This window comes from Manis pentadactyla, chromosome 7 (assembly GCF_030020395.1).
Source record: "Manis pentadactyla isolate mManPen7 chromosome 7, mManPen7.hap1, whole genome shotgun sequence".
In the NCBI taxonomy this organism is placed as follows: Eukaryota; Metazoa; Chordata; class Mammalia; order Pholidota; family Manidae; genus Manis; species Manis pentadactyla.
In genome coordinates, this window is record NC_080025.1 from 79,901,122 (window position 1) to 79,922,360 (window position 21,239).

At 37.6% G+C, this 21,239-nt stretch overlaps 1 long non-coding RNA gene across 1 annotated transcript in view; it reads left to right on the forward strand.

Annotated features, from left to right (window-relative positions):
• LOC130684286 (uncharacterized) overlaps positions 1 to 21,239 on the forward strand; it is a 193,659-nt gene that overhangs the window by 151,509 nt on the left and 20,911 nt on the right. Inside the window, exon 4 of the long non-coding RNA XR_008998494.1 lies at positions 19,779 to 19,888. This is a non-coding gene — a long non-coding RNA (uncharacterized LOC130684286). The remainder of the gene's footprint in view (positions 1 to 19,778; positions 19,889 to 21,239) is intronic.

Below are 21,239 nucleotides of genomic sequence, written 5' to 3' on the forward strand. Positions count from 1 at the left end.
ATGAGTGAAATCATTTGATATTCCTCTTTCTCCGCTTGGCTTATTTCACTGAGCATAATACCCTCCAGCTCCATCCATGTTGCTGCAAATGGTAGGATTTGCCCTCTTCTTATGGCTGAGTAGTATTCCATTGTGTATATGTACCACATCTTCTTTATCCATTCATCTACCGATGGACATTTAGGTTGTTTCCAATTCTTGGCTATTGTAAATAGTGCTGCGATAAACATAGGGGTGTATTGGTCTTTCTCAAACTTGATTGCTGCGTTCTTAGGGTAAATTCCTACGAGTTGAATTCCTGGGTCAAATGGTAAGTCTATTTTGAGCTTTTTGATGAACCTCCATACTGCTTTCCACAATGGTTGAACTAGTTTACATTCCCATCAGCAGTGTAGGAGGGTTCCCCTTTCTCCACAGCCTAGCCGACATTTGTTGTTGTCTGTCTTTTGGATGGCAGCCATCCTTACTGGTGTGAGGTGATACCTCATAGTAGTTTTAATTTGCATTTCTCTGATAATTAGTGATGTGGAGCATCTTTTCATGTGTCTGTTGGCCATCTGTATTTCTTTTTTGGAGAACTGTCTGTTCAGTTCCTCTGCCCATTTTTTAATTGGATTATGTGATTTTTGTTTGTTGAGGTGGGTGAGCTCTTTATATATTTTGGACATCAAGCCTTTATCGGATCTGTCATTTTCAAATATATTCTCCCATACTGTAGGGTTTCTTTTTGTTCTACTGATGGTGTCTTTTGCTGTACAGAAGCTTTTCAGCTTAATATAGTCCCACTTGTTCATTTTTGCTGTTGTTTTCCTTGCCCGGGGAGGTATGTTCAAGAAGAGGTCGCTCATGTTTATGTCTAGGAGGTTTTCGCCTATGTTTTTTTCCACGAGTTTAATGGTTTCATGGCTTACATTCAGGTCTTTGACCCATTTTGAATTTACTTTTGTATATGGGGTTAGACAATGGTCCAGTTTCACTCTCCTACATGTAGCTGTCCAGTTTTGCCAGCACCATCTGTTGAAGAGACTGTCATTTCTCCATTGTATGTCCATGGCTCCTTTATCAAATATTAATTGACCATATATGTTTGGGTTAATGTCTGGAGTCTCTAGTCTGTTCCACTGGTCTGTGGCTCTGTTCTTGTGCCAGTACCAAATTGTCTTGATTACTATGGCTTTATAGTAGAGCTTGAAATTGGGGAGTGAGATCCCCCCTACTTTATTCTTCTTTCTCAGGATTGCTTTGGCTATTTGGGGTCTTTGGTGTTTCCATATGAATTTTTGAATTATTTGTTCCAGTTCATTGAAGAATGTTGCTGGTAATTTGATAGGGATTGCATCAAATCTGTATATTGCTTTGGGCAGGATGGCCATTTTGACAATATTAATTCTTCCAAGCCGCGAGCATGGGATGAGTTTCCATTTGTTAGTGTCCCCTTTAATTTCTCTTAAGAGTGACTTGTAGTTTTCAGAGTATAGGTCATTCACTTCTTTGGTTAGATTTATTCCTAGGTATTTTATTCTTTTTGATGCAATTGTGAATGGAATTGTTTTCCTGATTTCTCTTTCTATTGGTTCATTGTTAGTGTATAGGAAAGCTACAGATTTCTGTGTGTTAATTTTGTATCCTGCCACTTTGCTGTATTCCAATATTAGTTCTAGTAGTTTTGGGGTGGAGTCTTTAGGGTTTTTTAAGTACAATATCATGTCATCTGCAAATGGTGACAGTTTAACTTCTGCTTTACCAATCTGGATTTCTTGTATTTCTTTGTTTTGTCTGATTGCCATGGCTAGGACCTCCAGTACTATGTTAAATAGCAGTGGGGAGAGTGGGCATCCCTGTCTAGTTCCCGATCTCAAAGGAAAAGCTTTCAGCTTCTTGCTGTTCAGTATAATGTTGGCTATGGGTTTATGATATATGGCCTTTATTATGTTGAAGTACTTGCCCTCTATTCCCATTTTGCTGAGAGTTTTTATCATGAATGGATGTTGAATTTTGTCAAATGCTTTTTCAGCATCTATGGAGATGATCATGTGGTTTTTGTCTTTCTTTTTGTTGATGTGGAGGATGATGTTGATGGATTTTCGAATGTTGTACCATCCTTGCATCCCTGGGATGAATTCTACTTGGTCATGGTGTATGATCCTTTTGATATACTTTTGAATTTGGTTTGCTAATATTTTATTAAGTATTTTTGCATCTACATTCATCAGGGATATTGGTCTGTAATTTTCTTTTTTGGCGGGGTCTTTGCCTGGTTTTGGTATTAGGGTGATGTTGGCTTCATAGAATGAGTTGGGGAGTATTCCCTCCTCTTCTATTTTTTGGAAAACTTTAAGGAGAATGGGTATTCTGTCTTCTCTGTGTGTTTGATAAAATTCCGAGGTAAATCTATCCGGCCTGTGGGTTTTGTTCTTGGGTAGTTTTTTGATTACCTTTTGAATTTCTTTGCTCGTAATTGGTTTGTTTAACTCTTGTGTTTCTTCCGTGGTCAGTCTTGGAAGGTTGTATTTTTCTAGAAAGTTGTCCATTTCTTCTAGGTTTTCTAGCTTGTTGGCGTATAGGTTTTCATAGTAGTCTTAAATAATTCTTTGTATTTCTGTGGAGTCTGTCGTGATTTTTCCGTTCTCATTTGTGATTCTGTTGATTTGTGTTGATTCTCTTTTTCTCTTAATAAGTTTGGCTAGAGGCTTATCTATTTTGTTAATTTTCTCAAAGAACCAGCTCTTGGTTTCATTGATTTTTGCTATTGTTTTATTCTTCTCAATTTTGTTTATTTCTTCTCTGATCTTTATTATGTCCCTCCTTCTGCTGACTTTAGGCCTCATTTGTTCTTCTTTTTCCAATTTCGATAATTGTGATGTTAGACTATTCATTTGGGATTGTTCTTCCTTCTTCAAGTGTGCCTGGATCGCTATATACTTTCCTCTTAAGACTGCTTTTGCTGCGTCCCACAGAAGTTGGGCCTTTGTGTTATTGTTGTCATTTGTTTCTATATATTCCTTGATCTCTATTTTAATTTGTTCATTGATCCATTGATTATTTAGGAGCATGTTGTTAAGCCTCCATGTGTTTGTGAGCCTTTTTGTTTTCTTTGTAGAATTTATTTCTAGTTTTATACCTTTGTGGTCTGAAAAGTTGGTTGGTAGAATTTCAATATTTTGGATTTTGCTGAGGCTCTTTTTGTGGGCTAGTAGTGGTCTATTCTGGAGAATGTTCCATGTGCACTTGGAAAGAATGTATATCCTGTTGCTTTTGGATGTAAATTTCTATAGATGTCTATTATGTCCATCTGCTCTACTGTGTTGTTCAGTGCTTCCGTGTCCTTACTTATTTTCTGCCCAGTGGATCTATCCTTTGGGGTGAGTGGTGTGTTGAAGTCTCCTAGAATGAATGCATTGCAGTGTATTTCCCCCTTTAGTTCTGTTAGTACTTGTTTCACATATGCTGGTGCTCCTGTGTTGGGTGCATATATAGTTAGAATGGTTATATCCTCTTGTTGGACTGAGCCCTTTATCATTATGTAGTGTCCTTCTTTATTTCTTCTTACTTTCTTTGTTTTGAAGTCTATTTTGTCTGATATTAGTACTGCAACCCCTGCTTTCTTCTCACTGTTGTTTGCCTGAAATATGTTTTTCCATCCCTTGACTTTTAGTCTGTACATGTCTTTGGGTTTGAGGTGAGTTTCTTGTAAGCAGCATATAGATGGGTCTTGCTTTTTTATCCATTCTATTATTCTGTGTCTTTTGATTGGTGCATTCAGTCCATTTACATTTAGGGTGACTATTGAAAGATATGTACTTATTGCCATTGCAGGCTTTAAATTCGTGGTTACCAAAGGTTCAAGGTTAGCCTCTTTAGTATCTTACTGCCTAACTTAGCTCGCTTATTGAGCTGTTATATACACTGTCTGGAGATTCTTTTCTTCTCTCCCTTCTTATTCCTCCTCCTCCATTCTTCATATGTTGGGTGTTTTGTTCTAGGAGTGCTCCCATCTAGAACAGTCCCTGTAAGATGTCCTGTAGAGGTGGTTTGTGGGAAGCAAATTCCCTCAGCTTTTGCTTGTCTGGGAATTGTTTAATCCCGCCATCATATTTAAATGATAGTCGTGCTGGATACAGTATCCTTGGTTCAAGGCCCTTCTGTTTAATTGCAGTAAATTTATCATGCCATTGTCTTCTGGCCTGTCGGGTTTCTGTCAAGAAGTCTGATGTTAGCCTAATGGGTTTTCCTTTATAGCTGACCTTTTTCTCTCTAGCTGCCTTTAAAACTCTTTCCTTGTCCTTGATCTTTGCCATTTTAATTATTATGTGTCTTGGTGTTATCCTCCTTGGATCCTTTCTGTTGGGGGTTCTTTGTATTTCCGTGATCTGTTCAATTACTTCCTCCCCCAGTTTGGGGAAGTTTTCAGCAAATATTTCTTCCAAGATACTTTCCATCCCTTTTCCTCTCTCTTCTTCTTCTGGTACTCCTATAATATGGATATTGTTCCTTTTGGATTGGTCACACAGTTCTCTTAATATTGTTTCATTCCTGGAGATCCTTTTATCTCTCTCTATGTCAGCTTCTATGCGTTCCTGTTCTCTGGTTTCAATTCCATCAATGGCCTCTTGCATCTTATCCATTCTGCTTATAAACCCTTCCAGAGTTTGTTTCATTTCTGTAATCTCCTTTCTGGCATCTGTGATCTCCCTCCGAACTTCATCCCATATCTCTTCGTATTTCTGTGCATCTCTGTCAGCATGTTTATGATTTTTATTTTGAATTCTTTGTCAGGAAGACTGGTTAGGTCTGTCTCCTTCTCTGGAGTCTCTGTTATCTTGGTTTGCCTGTAATTTTGTCTTTTCATGGTGATAGGAATAGTTTGCAGAGCTGGGATGAGTGAGGGCTGGAAGAACTTCCCTTCTTGTTGGTTTGTGGCCCTCCTCTCCTGGGAGAACAGCGGCCTCTAGTGGCTTGTGCTGGGTAGCTGGCGCAGACAGGGCTTCTGCTTTCTGCCGGGCTGCTATGGAGTTTGTCTCTGCTGTTGCTGTGGGCGTGGCCTTGCTCGGGCTCCTGCTCCAAAGTGGTGGAGTTGCTTTGGAGGGTGAGCGGCCTGGAGGCTATTTATCTCCCTAAGGGGCCTCCTTGCTCCCTGCAGCCCAGGGGATTAGGGTTCCCAGAGATCCCCAGATTCCCTACCTCTGGATTAAGTGTCCCACCCTGCCCCTTTAAGATTTCCAAAAAGCACCCGCCAAAACAAAACAACGACCACAAAAAAAATAAATAAATAAATAAATAAAAAATGGCTGCTCCTTTTTCTTTATTCTCCGGCGCCAGCCTCAGACATCTGCTTACTGGTCTTGCTGCCCTGTTTCCCTATTATTGGGGCCCCTATCCCTTTAAGACTTCCAAAAATCGTTCGCCAAAACAAAACAACAACAACAACAAAAAAAAAAAAACAATTAGCCGCTCACTTTTCTTTTGTTCTCCGGTGCTGGCCTCCAATACCCGCTCACGGGTCTTGCTGCCCTGTTTCCCTAGTATTCGGTTCCCTGTCCCTTTAAGACTTCCAAAAAGCACTTACCTCAACAAAACAACAACAACAACAACAACAAAAATGGCTGCTCGCTTTTCTTATGTCCTCTGGCACCAGGCCTCCGGTATCCACTCACGGTTCTTGCTGCCCTGTTCCCCCAGTATCCAGGGCCCCGCACACGCACTGTGTCTGCGCTCTGGTCCGGATGGTTGGGGCTGGGTGTTCGGCAGCCCTGTGCTCCGTCTCTCTCCTGCTCTGACTCCTCTTCTCCCGCCAGGAGCTGGGGGGAGGGGCGCTCGGGTCCCGCGGGGCCGGGGCTTGTATCTTACCCCCTTCACGAGGCGCTGGGTTCTCGCAGGTGTGGATGTGGTCTGGATGTTGTCTGGATGTTGTCCTGTGTCCTCTGGTCTTTATTCTAGGAAGAGTTGTCTTTGTTATATTTTCATAGATATATGTGGTTTGGGAGGAGATTTCTGCTGTTCTACTCACGCTGCCATCTTGGCCCTGTCTCTCCCCATTGACACTTTGAAGGGGAAATTTTCTATTTGCTGTCTGCCATGGCTGTTCCTTTTTATTACTCAGTCTGTGTTGTTAAGGTAGCATTATCCCCACCCAACTCCTAGGCCATCCTGTTCCAAGAAAACAAGGCTGGCCATCCATGCTCCAGCCATCCACGTGGACATCCATTTGGCTCTAAGATCCACATGATTTTCACTATGGGACTTCAACCTAGCAACATTTCTATACCCATGAAATCTGGTTAGAATGGACATTGAAGGCAGCCTTGAAGAGGAAAGAGGCAGCTAAGAGGGAAATTTGCAGAGGCAACTTTCATGATTATGTTTTCATAAAATCATAATTCTGCCAAGAGAATTGCATAGCCTGAGAAGAAAGCCAGGAAGGAAGGAATGTATCATGGTTAAGAACACTGGCTCTGGAATCCAGATATAGCTGGATTTAAATCCTGCTTCCATCACTTCATAGCTTTGATACAATAGGCAAGGTACTTAACTTTTCTGAGCCTGTCTCCTCAGCTCTTAAATGGGTACAGTTATACATACTTAGCAGGGTTGTTGTGAGAATTAAATGAAGCAATATCAGTCAAGTTCTCTGTATCCCAACACCAGGCACAAGTGACATTCATAGGCAGAGACAGGTACAGATAATCTGAAGAGTGATAAACAGCCCTGGGAATTTCTAAGTGGGAAGAAATGTTCTTTATATCTGTGGCTAAGAATACTCATTGCTCCTATAGAGATGTTGGGTTTTAAAATAAAATTTTAAATTAGCAAACTCTTACTCAGTTTTCAAGAAATCAGCCATTCTTTTGAGGCTCCTTTTGAAAAGAAGCAATGTTCATCATTATGCCAGAAAGATATACACACACCTGCCCACGCACACACACATAATATTGGGACAAATCCCTTTATGGCTTGGACATCTTGCCAAGAAATATAAACAGCAGGATGGCTGAAAAACACTGGTGGTGAAGGCTGTGCCTTACTCTCCCCAACCCACAGCCAATGCTAATGCACTTATGTTTGATACACACTTCAGTTAAAGCAGTAAACAAACTTCACAGCTCAAGAATAATTTTGGATTATTTATTTCGATGAACACATTCCCACTGGGTTTCTACTGATTGTGAATTAATTTCACTCAGCTATTTCCCAAAGGGAACATTTTATGAATTATCATATGCAAATAGCTTGAGGCATATTTCTCCCTTTCATTTATTTATTTTTTTATCCGCACCGGTTATTTTATGAAGTGCTTCCCCAGAAACACATCAAAACTGGCTTTTCAGTCATTAGGCACAAAATGTAGACTTCTACAGTTGGGGCTAGTTCGCAAGTCTTCAAACTAGACAAGTAATTTTCTCATTTTGGAATCTGAGAATCCCAATATATGAAGGCCTGTTCTTTGCATATTCATTTGTGCCTGGTGACTCAGACAGGTACAGGGGGGCGGGGATCATCATGTGGAATAAATTGCAGTATTGTTAGTCTCAACATGCAAAGTTATTCTATGATACCTAATTTCAATCTGTTATGCCTAATTAAAGCAGTGATAAAATGGGAAATAGAGAATCTGAATTTTAAATAAATTTAAAAATATATGAGGATTTTTAAAGAACTTAGTGCTGGAGAATTTCCAAGTTAAACAAACCATCATCTTAAAATAATCTTCAGATTCTTTCCTTTTTCTGTGATTTGTAGACCACCCATAAGAATGTTCAAGCTGGACAGTCTCATAGTGGACCCAGAAGTTGGTCTGTTTTAAAGGTAGCAATTAGGACTGGTGCTCTTTGTCACCTGAGGTGTCTAAGTGATGTATTTCACACTTGACATCTTGTGAGGGTTGGAAAGCCTAGGGCATAGTAAATTTCAAATTCAAATTTAATACCAAGGTACTCCAAAGCTTCATGGTAAAAACTTTTGTTTCCATAAGGTTCAAACTTGTAAGTGGCCAGGCTGTGTCAACTAATGATGGCCTTACTGGGAAAGGTAGTTCTTGGGTTAATCAGGGCTCAAGCTAGTGACAGTATCTTTTGGCAAAACATTTCCGTAAGTAAAATTTTAAATATAAAGAACGTTATTCATCAAGATGGTAACAGTTAGTTCATTAGTGAACAAATACATCTATGTAAAATAATGAGTGTAATTTCCATGGATAGCCTAGGGAAATCCAGAATCATGTTTAGTTAATTGATAAGTAGCAACACAGGTAACCCCAAGAAATCTCTATCTGTTCTTGATATTGTCTTGACCTAAACCAGGTTCACAACTTCTAAACATTGTTCTCAAGTTACCTGGCAGCTTAGTTTGCCTTTATATGCTCATTAGCTAAAAAAACATGGTAGAAAAGTCTGTCTGGTAAAGAAAAAGGACACCAACCCCCTATTCCTCCAAAGTCTTGGGGATCCTAGAGGTGGGCTAAGCCCAGACTGTGCTGAGATGGTGTGCTTGCTTCAAGTAGCTGATCTGTGAATTTTGGTCTGAGTGGTAGCCTTTGTTCTGCTGGGGGCTATTTAAGAAATTTCAGTTTTCTCTAAATGGAGTAGATTTGGCTCAGAATCAAATTCCTGAAACTACTGCCAGTTTTCTTTCTGTCCTCCCTTCCCCTCTATGGAAACCACAAGACACAGAGTGGAGGTGAGGAAATGCATTTTTCAGAAGTGATTCTGAAAGATCTTCCCAATAGGGAAGGCACAGGCACTTTGGAGCCTCAGAAGTGGGAGAACCCAAGACCAGATGAAGTCTTAGCTGGTATAATTAAGGTAAACAGCTAATTAAAGGCTTTTGAAGCCTGAGTGGATGGAGGAAATGAGAAATAAAGGTGAAGCAAGCCAAAATGGCAAACAGTTCTTGACAAATTGCTGCCTGAAGCCAAGAGGCATGAAGTTCTGCCAAAGAGAACAGAGGCTGGAAGGTTTCAGACACTAAGAAGGGATTCAGAATTACTGCTTTTTCGGCTTAAGAGGGAAGACCCCAAATCTAGTGATAGAATATATTTAACCCATCTTTAAATGCTTAAAATCTTTAAATATTTTTCTTTAGTATGTTTACATTTTCATCTATTAGGTTATTAGAATAAGTCATTCCAGATATTTATTTCTTTAACCAAAAGACTGTAGTTGTTGAATATACAATGGGAAGGGACAGTCTCTTCAATAAATTGTGTTGGGAAAACTGGACAACTACATGCAAAAGAGTGAAACTGAACCATATCTTATATCACATGCAAAAATCAACTCAAAATGGGTGAAAGATTTGAATGTTAAGATTTGTAACCATAAAACTCCTAGAAGAAAACATAGGCAAATAAGCTCCTTGACATCAGTTTTCAAGATTTTTTTTTCTTTGGATCTGACACAAAAGGCAAGGGCAACAAAAGTGAAAATAAGCATATGAGACTACATCAAACCAAAAAGCTCTGCACAGCAGAGGAAGCTAGCAACAAAGCAAAAGACAACTTCCTGAATGCAAGGTGGGGATGGGGAGTGGAAGGCCAAGTGCTGAATGCAGCTGCATGCATGTGTGGGGAGTGCCGGCTGAGAACCTGTCCAGGGAGGTGTGGTGGTGGTGAGACATGGGACAGCATGTGAGGCAAAGCTTTCAGCCCCCAGCACATGCTCCATCGTTGTATCAGACTTCCACCTACAAAACAAAAGTCCAAAGTTAAGTTATTAAGAATTTTAAGACAGTAACTGCAGAACATTAAAATCCAAGTACAAGTGCAGTTTCCTGTGAGAATGCACTGACCATATGCCCAAGAAGCCACCCTGCTCACTGCTAAATAGCCTAAGAAAGGCTTACTTAGCACAGAGCCTGATATACAGTATGAGTTCAGAAAAAGAGTGTTCTCTCTGCATTCCCATTCATTAAAGGAAGCTTAAAATTACTCTTGCATAATTCACTACCTTCAGAAGACTATATACCAAAGGATGCAAACAACACATCATACCACCCCTCCTTTAGGCCAGTTTAATTTCCATTTATTCCGAGAAACTCTTATTGTTGGAATAAATTTTCTAATCCCTTGAGTGGAAGTTCTCTGTGAACTTTGCCTGTTCTTTATTAAAATCTGCTTGGTCCAACCCACACATGTCTGTACAATGTATCAGAAGGCCCTGGGAGGCAGGTAAGCCTCATCTGATTGTGTCTCCTTTATAGTATCTAGCCATAGAAAATATATTTGGGGTTGAATTAAATTCAGTGGAATTGAAGTGGATTTGATTTCTAAGTAAGCACTTTTCTAATTTCTGAGTTTCTCATTCCCAAATTTGGTTGTGTATTTTTGAAGTAACAGTAAGTGATCTAAAACAAATATGGGGAAAAAACAAAACTCTAAGAGACAAATTCTGGGTTTTATTTGAGATTTCAGGAAAAAAGTTCTAGTCCAATACAAACAAAATTTTCTTATTAAATAATAATTAGCCAATCTAATAAATACATAAATTAAACTCCATAAATCTAAAATATTGAGTGATATTTAAACAGTCAAATGACAAGGATTCCATTAAGTTATTATTTAGGGAAAAAGTATTCTAGCACACCTGTAATATTCTAAAAAGAAAGTGCATGCATACAGACTTGAGGAAAATGTAGAAATATGAAAACATGTTGACTTGACAGGATGATGGTGCTGTGGAAAAATTATTCCTTTTATTTACTCTTAAGTGTTCAATACATTTAGAAAATGAACAAAAAAATGTACCTAGTCATAACTGCTAATGACTTTAGGTCTTGTACTTATTTCAAGAACATGATAAGCAGTTTTCAATGTATATAGTTGTTGAATCACTATCTTATATACCTGAAATTAACAAATACTGTGTATCAATTATACTTAAAAAAAAAAAAGGAATACTGGTCCCAGGGGAAAGATAAGATTTTTGTTTGTTTGGTTTTTGCCCCAGGGGCCAGATCTAGCCCCCAGTCTAACTTTTTGTACATGTACTATAGCTAAGAATGTTTTTTCATATATATTTTTATTGAAATATAACTGACATACAATACTACATTCGTTTCATGTATACAGCATATTGATTTGACATTTGTATACACTGTGAAGTTTTGATCACCACAATAAGTCTAGTTATCATCTGTCACCTTACAAACTTAATACAATATTATTGACTATATTCCCCATGCTGTACATTACATGCCCATGACATTTATTTTATAACTGGAAGTTTGTACTCTTGATCCACTTCACCCATTTCACCCTGACCCCTCTGACAACCACTAGATTGTTCTTTGTAACCAATAGTGTTTTTTGGGTTTTTTTGTTGTTGTTTTGGTATCATTAATGTACAATTACATGAGCAACATTATGGTTACTAGACTCCCCCCATTATCAAGTCTCCACCACATAACCCATTACAGTCACTGTCCATCAGAGTAGTAAGATGCTATAGAATCACTACTTGTCTTCTCTGTGTTGTACAGCCTTCCCCATGCCCCTCCCCTACATTATGTCTGCTAATCATAATGCCCCTTTTCCCCCCTTATCCCTACCTTCCCGCCCATCCTCCCCAGTCCCTTTCCCTTTGGAAACTGTTAGTCCATTCTTGGGTTCTTTGAGTGTGCTGCTGTTTTGTTCCTTCAGTTTTTTCTTTGTTCTTATACTCCACAGATGAGTGAAATCATATGATATTTGTCTTTTTACACCTGGCTTCTTTCACTGAGCATAATACCCTCTAGCTCCATCCATGTTGTTGCAAATGGTAGGATTTGTTTTCTTCTTATGGCTGAATAATATTCCATTGTGTATATGTACCACATCTTCTTTATCCATTCATCTACTGATGGACACTTAGGTTGCTTCCATTTCTTGGTTATTGTAAATAGTGCTGTGATGAACAAAGGGGTGCATCTGTCTTTTTCAAACTGGGCTGCTGTATTCTTAGGGTAAATTCCTAGGAGTGGAATTCCTGGGTCAAATGGTAAGTCTATTTTGAGTTTTTTGAGGAACCTCCATACTGCTTTCCACAATGGTTGAACTAATTTACATTCCCACCAGCAGTGTAGGAGGGTTCCCCTTTCTCCACAGCCTCGCCAACATTTGTTGTTGTTTGTCTTTTGGATGGCAGCCATCCTTACTGGTGTGAGGTGATACCTCATTGTGGTTTTAATTTGCATTTCTCTGATGATAAGCGATGGCCAGTAGTGTTTTTCTGCTTTGTTTATTCCTTTAATTTTGTTTTTTAGTTCCACATATAAGTGAAATTACAGGGTATTTGTTTTTCTGTATTTATTTCACTTAGCAAAATACACTCCACATCCATTCATATTGATGCAAATGGCAAGATTCTGTTCTTTAAGTCTGAGTAATACACTGCATCTTCTTTATCCATTCATCTATTAAAGAATACTTAGGTTGCTTATGTATCTTGACTATTGTAAATAATGCTGTAATAAACACAGGAGTTGTGTATCTTTTCAAGTTAGTGTTTTCATTTTTTTCAGATATATGCCCAAAAGCAGAACTGCTGGGTTATATCACATGGTAGCTCTGTTTTTAATTTTTTGAAGAATCTCCATAGTTCCCCATGGTGGTTGCACCAGTTTAGAGTCACACCAACAGAACACAAGGATTCCCTTTCCTTTACATCCTCACCAACACTTGTTTTTCTTGACTTTTTGTTATCAGACATTCTTACTGGTGTGAGGTGATATCTCATTGTGGTTTTGATTTGCATTTCCCTGATGATTAGTGATCTTGAGCCTCTTTTTATGTACCTGTTGGCTATCTGTATGTCTTCTTTAGGAAAATATCTCTTCAGATCTTCTGTTCAATTTTTAATCAAATTGTTTGTTTTTTGTTACTGAGTTGTATAAGTTTTCTCTATATTTTGACTAATCAAAATTAGTCACATTTGAAAATAAGATACAAGAGCAACAGGATTTCCCTATGAAATGTTTTCCTAATATTCTTAAAACTAATCAATTTCTAAGATTAAAGGACTTTCCTATTAGTGCTTTTTAAGAGATCTGAGATTCCTATGAACATTTATACCCTTTGAAAAAGCACACCTTTGGCATTTTTTTCAAATTCCATTTATTACTGCCATTTGCCAGGAGATGGATTCTCATGCATTGCTTGGAGTTTACCTCCTACTGAAAGAGTATAAACTACCAGTTGTGGTGTTCCCTAAATATGTGATAGGGCACCGTATCAGGAACATTGTTTGTAGTTTTGAAAGATTTTATTTAGGCAAGGGCCTGACATTTGTAAATATCTTCTTATTTATCATAAACCAGTTTATTCTATTTCAGACACCAAGCTTAAAACAATAGTATTTTTTTATAAGCCAGAAGCTTTCCTTGTACTTTGGCTTATATTCACTTGTGGTCTCTTCTCCCATGAAGTTTTGGCAACCCTCACTTAAACAAAGAAAAAAAAAAAACAAGAAACCAACATCTGGATTCAATTGATTGGACTTTAACCAGCCTCCATTGCAATATGCAAATAATCAATCTCTGTGGTGTGTACTTCATGGCAGATAAAACTGAGGTGTCTTATTCTTAAAGCCCCCAACTTTCTCATGTCCTTCCTTTCTCTGGTAGCAAAACCTTTCAAATAGGCAAATGTCTTCATCTACAATATATCTCAAATGCTGGCCATATTGCCTGAAAACATCAATGCTCTACTGTACAGTATAAAACAAGCAGATGTGAAATTTCATTAACAAGTTTGCTTTATTTTGAAACAAACTAACTTGTTCCAGTCATTTCTGATCATGGATGAAGAGCAGACTTAGAACATGGACACAACTCTCTCCACATATCTGTTTTCCTCACTTAATTCCTCTCAATTTTATGCTGACCCACGCCCTACTTCCTACTCACCCGCCTGTCCAGAACATCAAAAAGGCAGCTTGTTTTTGCAAATCTAAAAGTCATTAATCTCTTTGCTTCTTTCAACTCTTCATTAGTTTCTAAATTTTGCTTCAATGACTTGCTTATTTTTCATGATCTCTCTTAGGATGTCTAAAACATAGGGATTATTTTAATATCTGGAAAGCAACCCAGGATACTCAAAGAAGGTAAAGTAAAATTTTTGGCTTGCCAAAATGTCCATAATACCTGGTAATTCAAGTTTCCCAAAATCTGGAGGCAGATGCTTCTAATTATAAACTTGAGAACTTGAGGACAGCTGATCAACATGATTATATATCCTTGATTTTAGTTCTAGATATGAAACAATATGCCTACAGAAGTGTTACTGTCAATGGTCTCTGCATTGGATGCTAGTCCATTTGAGAATTCAAACTCAGATATATCATCCTGTTAGTTTTGCTGACATTTATCCCTGCCCCCACACCCTCAATTCCAGTTCCATGTGAATTTAGCACAGGTGCAGACTCAGGCTTAACATAAGGGAACAATTTTCTGATTCATTCGTGTAAGACCCTGAGGGAAAGAGAGTACAAGATGTATCAAGGTAATATTGCATTGTTAAAAAATTAACTTAACTGACGAAAATTAGGCTTGGGGTGGATTAATGATTGTGCATTGAGCATTGACTCTCCTATACAGAATTTTATTGTCATTAACAACCATTTGATCAATAAATATGAGAGATGCCCTCACAAAAAAAAAAAAAAAAAATTAACTTAGTTTGTTTTTCTACTGAGGCAGGAATACCCATATCTAAATGTTTAGATATGTAAACCTCACATACAGTTCTCATGTTAGTCATAGTATAGTAGCATTTTTTAGAACTCATTCTTAAGAAAATTATTTTAAGGGAAAGGATAGGCAGATGGTTATTTTTATGCTTTTTGTTGGGGGAGGGGTATCGACCTATATTTTTGTGTCAGTTCTATTGGGGACAGGGATGTAATAGCAAAAATAGTGATCACTCCTTTCAGGCACACTGCTCTGTAAAAGCCAGTCTTGTTCTGAAAGGAAAAGGCATGTTGAAACTCATTTTTTATTATTATTTATAAAAATTCTTGGGTTTTATTAGTTCAGGGCTCAATGAGTCTTCTAGCTGAACCATACTGTTATTCAGTGCTAGAAGCAGAATGGAGGGAGAAACTAATTAGCATAGTTCTTACATCACCACTGGAAATTCTTTATTTGCCCTCAGGATCCACATTGCTGTGTCTGCTCAATGCTGTTAAATATGACAAGGTCAGTAACCCTGTTTTTGTAACAATGAATGCTAACAAACTTGGGCCTCACACACATTGTCATTGTTTAACAGGGTCAACTGAGTTAACTGAGAGCATTATGCATGTACAGTGCCAAGAAGACCCCATCAACAGTCAAATGCACAATGTTATCATATTAGCATAAGTACTGGAGCAACAGATGGGCCAGCTGTGAGCAAGTCAGATTTACCCAAAGATTCTGCGCTAAAACTTGAGCCATAAGCAGGATTTATACCATGGCCCATGGGACACTGGACAGGGAAATGGGAGACAAGGATTCTAGTCTCACCTCTGCCACTTCCTTTCTAAAGGCTGTTTCTACAGCAATAGGATGAGAAGTCAGAGCAGATGACATCGAAAGCCCCTTTAAACCCCCAGGGCCATGAGTTTAAGGCAGCCCACCGGATAAATGCATCACCAGTATGAATTTCAATGGAAACATTTTTAATACAGTGTGTTTTGTTCTGAGTTTTTATTTTTATCCCTTTGGCATTTGGCAGAGAGGTAAAGAAAGCTGATTTCCAGCAAGTGTGGTTACCTCAGGTGGCATGTGTACAGGAACTTAGAAACCTGTACAAGTTGAATAACATGATGACTGACATGTGCTCCTTAGGCCTTGAAACATCATCAACACTATAATACAATCTGCATATCATTTTTCTTCTGAGAAACTCTGTTCCAATGAGAGTTTGTCACTCTCGTTACAATGCCATCAAAGTAAACATTATTCAGTCCCTTTTTTCCAGTGTGAGAAATTGAGTGTCTTCCAGTTAAATCGATGTTAGGGTAATTTAAAAACCTGATCAACAATGACTTTTTTCATTTAATTTCAAATTTGCTTTTTCTCTATCATCATACACATACAAAACAATTTATAAATATCAAATAAATACTATTTTATAGTATTTATTTGATATTTATAAATTGGGTGGAATTGTAACAATTGCCTAGAAAGAGGAAAACCCAATACTCTATAAACATGAAACAAGGTTCAATTTGGTAAGGAGGGGAAACAAGGACCAAAGAAAAATTGTCTAATGGAAAAGCACTATAAAGTATTGTAGATTGGCATATAAATAAGACAAAAAGTATGAGGGAAAGAATGTTGCTTTTAAATCCATTTTAGTATAAACAGACATTTTAGCAAACAATTTATTTTTAATGCAAATTGTTCTGATGTTATAGTACAAATGTCCTTTACATATCACATTGGTTAAATAATGTCTTTTCAACCTTAATTTTTTGTTAAATTGTAAATGTTTGTAATGGGCCTTTTAAATGCTTGATGTAATGTTATTATTCGGTGGCAAAACATTTCTTAGATTTGCAACATTATTTTAAAATAAATTCCTCAAGATGAACATAGTTGCTGCAGTCCCTTGAAATTTATGGCATTTAAGAAAAGACATGTGTTTCTTCAGCACAGGAGCTCTTCAAGGGAATTTATGACTGCTGCTGCAAAAATTAGTAAGCAATGCACTTGTTTGGTTAAGACTTTTAGCATTGACCTCCAGCTTTAAACCCTTGTCCTTTATTAATCACGTGTTTCCTGATTCAAAGAGAATATTTTTGGAGGGGAAAATTGTTCTGGGACTGAAGGAGTGTTATATACCAAACAGACATGCCCAGATGACAAATAACCCCTGCATGATAGCCAGAGTTCATCCAGCTGGTCGGCCCCAAATTTTGTGATTGATGGTGTTGATGTTCTAAATAGGCCTAAGATGTGCCAAGTATAAGAGCCATAACAAAGTCCTTCAGATTTATACTGTAGATAGAAGGAGGAAGTGAGAAGGCATGTTCCCAGCACATGGCAATTCTAAGAATGGTGTCATGATTACAAGTAACCTTGCAGGGTTTGTCTGGTTTCTTTCGAAGTTAAACAAAAACTGTTTGCTGGTCAGGAATGAATAGGGTCACGTAAGGTCTGTCTGAACCTTACAGTTACTAAAATGTTTCTCTGTAACTGGACACCTTCTGAAGCTAGGATAACATTGGAATCCATTGTAGGGATCAATATACTGATTTTTCCTTTGCCTTTTGATTCTTTCCAGAAAATAAGAACAGTTCTTTGCTTTTAAGAAAAGAAAGAAAGAAAGTGACATCATGGCATATATTGAAGCCATTAAATTTTTGAAGTAAAAAACCTTAAAGACTATTTAACCTAACCCTATTATCTTTATATTTTAGGAAAGTTGGATGATTTTTTAGTCAAGGAGAGTCATGAGAACTCTCTTGAAGAGCTCCTGCACTGAAGAAACACATGTGAATTCTTAAATGCCATAAATTTCAAAGGATTGCAGCAACTATGTTCATCTTGAGGAATTTATTTTAAAATAATGTTGCACATTTAAGAAAACAAGGGAAGAAAATCAAATCATTATGTTCTCATTACATTTTTATGACTCTTACATCAACAATATTTGCCATAATGTTATAAAAAATGTTATAGGGACCAGATAAATTACAATAATTTATTATGGAATCAGAAATCAACTGGTAATATGGCACATTTTAGAAGGCATGATTTTTTAAAAATATTTTATTAAGGTATGATTGACATACACTCTTAAGAAGGTTTCACATGAAAAGACAATGTGGTTCTACATTTACCCATGTTATCAAGTCCCCACCCATACCCCAATGCAGTCACTGTCCATCAGTGCAGCAAGATGCCACAGACCCACTTAGAAGGCATGATTTTTAAAGTGCTGACAAACTGTCCAGTTCTAAAAAAATATCTAGCAGATACATGTAGAATCACCTAATTTGCCAAAATCAGACCTGGATGTGTTTTAGCCAGTGTTGCTAATATAAAAATTTAGAAAATCTTTAAACCTTCAAGTCACGGGACTTTCTCTAAGGGAAAACATCGATAGTTTTAGGGATAAAATATTCCTCCTCACTTGAAGAAACAAAAGTGAAATTTCCTCTCGATTATTTTGAAAAATATAGTATTTTAGTACTGTCCTTGGTTTTGTTTTCATTTTTTGGCACATTGCTGTTTCTGTTATCATTATGATTGTTGGTGTTATGTTTAAAAGTGCTTGTTGCTTTCTTTCATTGCAGCTTTCCAAGGCTGAAAAATATTTGTTTCTTGTATCTATTTAACAAATATAGAAACTGAGGCACATAGTTAGATTCTTTTTCACCCATACATAGTAAATATGGAGTATAGCCAAGAATAAGGTTCATAATAACATGACTCAAGACAGTTGGCTGTGACCACAGGCTCATATCTCCATGAAAGGTGTGGCTAATAATGGTCAATTAGACCCAGCAAAATAAATACATGAGGATGTGACCAGCAGAATTCTGCTGCAAGTTCTATTCTGAATGGAGAAATTTTGAATCTCTAAATTATCTTCAGGTGATTTTTAATACAGATAAAAATGAAAATAAAGTCCAATAAACCTGTGCTGTCTTTTGCTAAAAAAAAAACCACTGACAACATTGTGACTTTAGTCAAAGTTTGTCACAGTATATCCTGTATCTCCACTCAGAGTCCTAAGCTTTCCTGCCACTCATATTAGGATTTTGACTGCTTTAATGTTTGTCCAGTTCAGATATTTACTTTCAGCCGTAGATAATCTTGTTATGAAGACAACAAAGGTTCCCATCCTAAGGAATATGAACTATGCATATGCTATAATACATATTATATATGCACATATAATATATTTATGAGTAATTATTTTTAGATGCTTTACTTCAAATGAGATTCTTGTCATTCCAGGGCTCCTCTCCACCAAAGAAATGGTGAGACTCTTAGCTAGGTGTGGTTAAGGGGATACTCCGGGATCTGATTTCTCTTTTCCTCTGGATTCTTCAGGTTTCTTTCTTATATCAGGGTTCTTGTGACTATTGGTGGGTTTGTTCAGTCATTGAAGCTGCAGTTGCTCCAAATTCCCCTGAAGCAGGGATTATCTATTAATAGCATTCTTAACGATGTTTGCTTCTTCCCAGCTTCCTCAGAGAAATTTTGTCCTAGTTACATAACAGGCTGGGAATGCCTGCTGTCTGTATTTGTTGCCTTAAGTTTGCTTGGAGCACTCTGTTCGCCCTGTGCAAAATAGAAGAGGTTCTATTTTGTACCTTGCAGGAGGAGGAGCAGGGGGAGTTCATTTTAGAACAAAACTAAAATTCTATAAATAACATCATCATCGCACCTCATACATCATTATAAATAAACACGATACAGTCTCTTTAACAATATTAAATATGCATGGCCCAGCTATTAGAGAACTCATCAGTATTCCAAATTATTAGATTTTATTTTGCTTAAGGGTGAATCTTTCATTCACATTACTTGTCAGTATCGATGAAGTGGTTTCCACTGTCCTACTAAACATCTACCCACTTACAGTCTCACGAAGGCTCCTATGGAGTGGCCAATCCCTTAATTACGACCATTCCCTCAGGTATCTTCCTTTGTTCTTGGCCTTTTATTTGCTTTCACTTCCAGTTAGTGAGTGTATTTGCCTCCCTGTACACTTTCCTCAAAGACTCTCTACTATTATTCCAAAGGGACTAAACTTCTGTCTGTCAAAAATAGTTAATACATGAGTATTAACGTCCCATTTTTTTATATAGTAATTGAAAGGTTGCCTGCTGTGCACAAGACTGTTCTGCTAGCCTGGAACCCGACCGGACACAGCATTTGCCAACCCCCTGCCAGGAACAACAGTGCACTGAGATAGAAGGTGAGTTCCGTCACCCAACAGGCATTTGCTAAGGTCTGATTTCTGTGATTCAGGCATGTACCTTTTAAAGGCTCTTCATCCAACTGCAAATCTTCCCTTCACTCATCCACTTGTTTGGATTCAGAAGATAGCACTTGGCACAAAGAGACACATTCCCTAATAACGTTTTATTCTTTTCTGTCAGCCACCCTCTCTTTAATTCCCTGCATGTGGTGAGCTTACTGAAGTTCCCTGACTACATAGCCTGAGCCCATATCCTTGAATCTTTGTGTCCCTTTTCACCATTATCTCTCCAGAGAGATTTTCTTTGTAATTTTGGTCACCTCTTCAGATTCGTCCTTTGTAATGGTCTGTATTAATATCTTTTCCTTTCTATTGAATCCTGTGCAGTTTTCAAAACCTTTTGATTTTTAGCTTTTCTTTTGTGATTTTCTTATGGTTCCATTTTGCACTTGTTTAGGTACTTCCAGTCTGATTGACAAATCTGTCAAGATCAATTTTTTGACCCACTTTCTGCTCAGTTTCTAGGATTCATTTTGGCAGTGTACTATGGTTTATTCATCTTTCTTGACTTTCTCTGAAATCTAGACTGTTGTAGATGATTAGTGTGGCTTTCTCAGCATGGATTTCACAGCCATTATGGGGGTTGAGAACTCTCACAAAGGTCTGAGACTTTCACATCTGTAACTTTATGAATTTACATGCCTTAAATGAATTTACAAGCATTTCTCTTCTCTACAGTGAATACACTTCTCATGTTCTTTACATGAACATTTATTATCATAATGGTTTCCATACTGTTTAGTTTCCTCTTGCTACTTAACTTTCTTTTTTATTAGTTTGTACTCATATCAGTATGCTTGGCTCCTGTTTAACTATCTTATTCTCCATGCCTGTAAGATTTTAAATCATCCCCATGGATGATGAATTTATATTTTTCCTTCCTCTAAACTAATTTTTGTCAACACAATGCCTATTAATTCAAATAGGCACTTTAGGCTTGAACCATAAACCTAGTTTTCATCTTATCTATGTTGAAAACATCCAACACTAAATGTGTAGCTTCTAATTTTGTCAACTTGATTGGAGAACTGCAGGAATTTCCTTCTGTCTTTGAGTCTCTAGAAGGTAATTGCTTTAAAATATCTTACATTTTGTGACTTTCCTAAGGCTTCAACCCAGTACTAACTACTGAGGATTAGAATCTCTCTTACTTAACATCCTTTTATTTGTTTTAGACTGTTATTATGTCTCATTTCAGTTCTTTTTCCTCTCAAGTGAATATGCCCCTCACTCTGCACTTTTTTCTCTAGAGGCTGACTTATATAAACCCTTCATCAGTTTTTTTGTT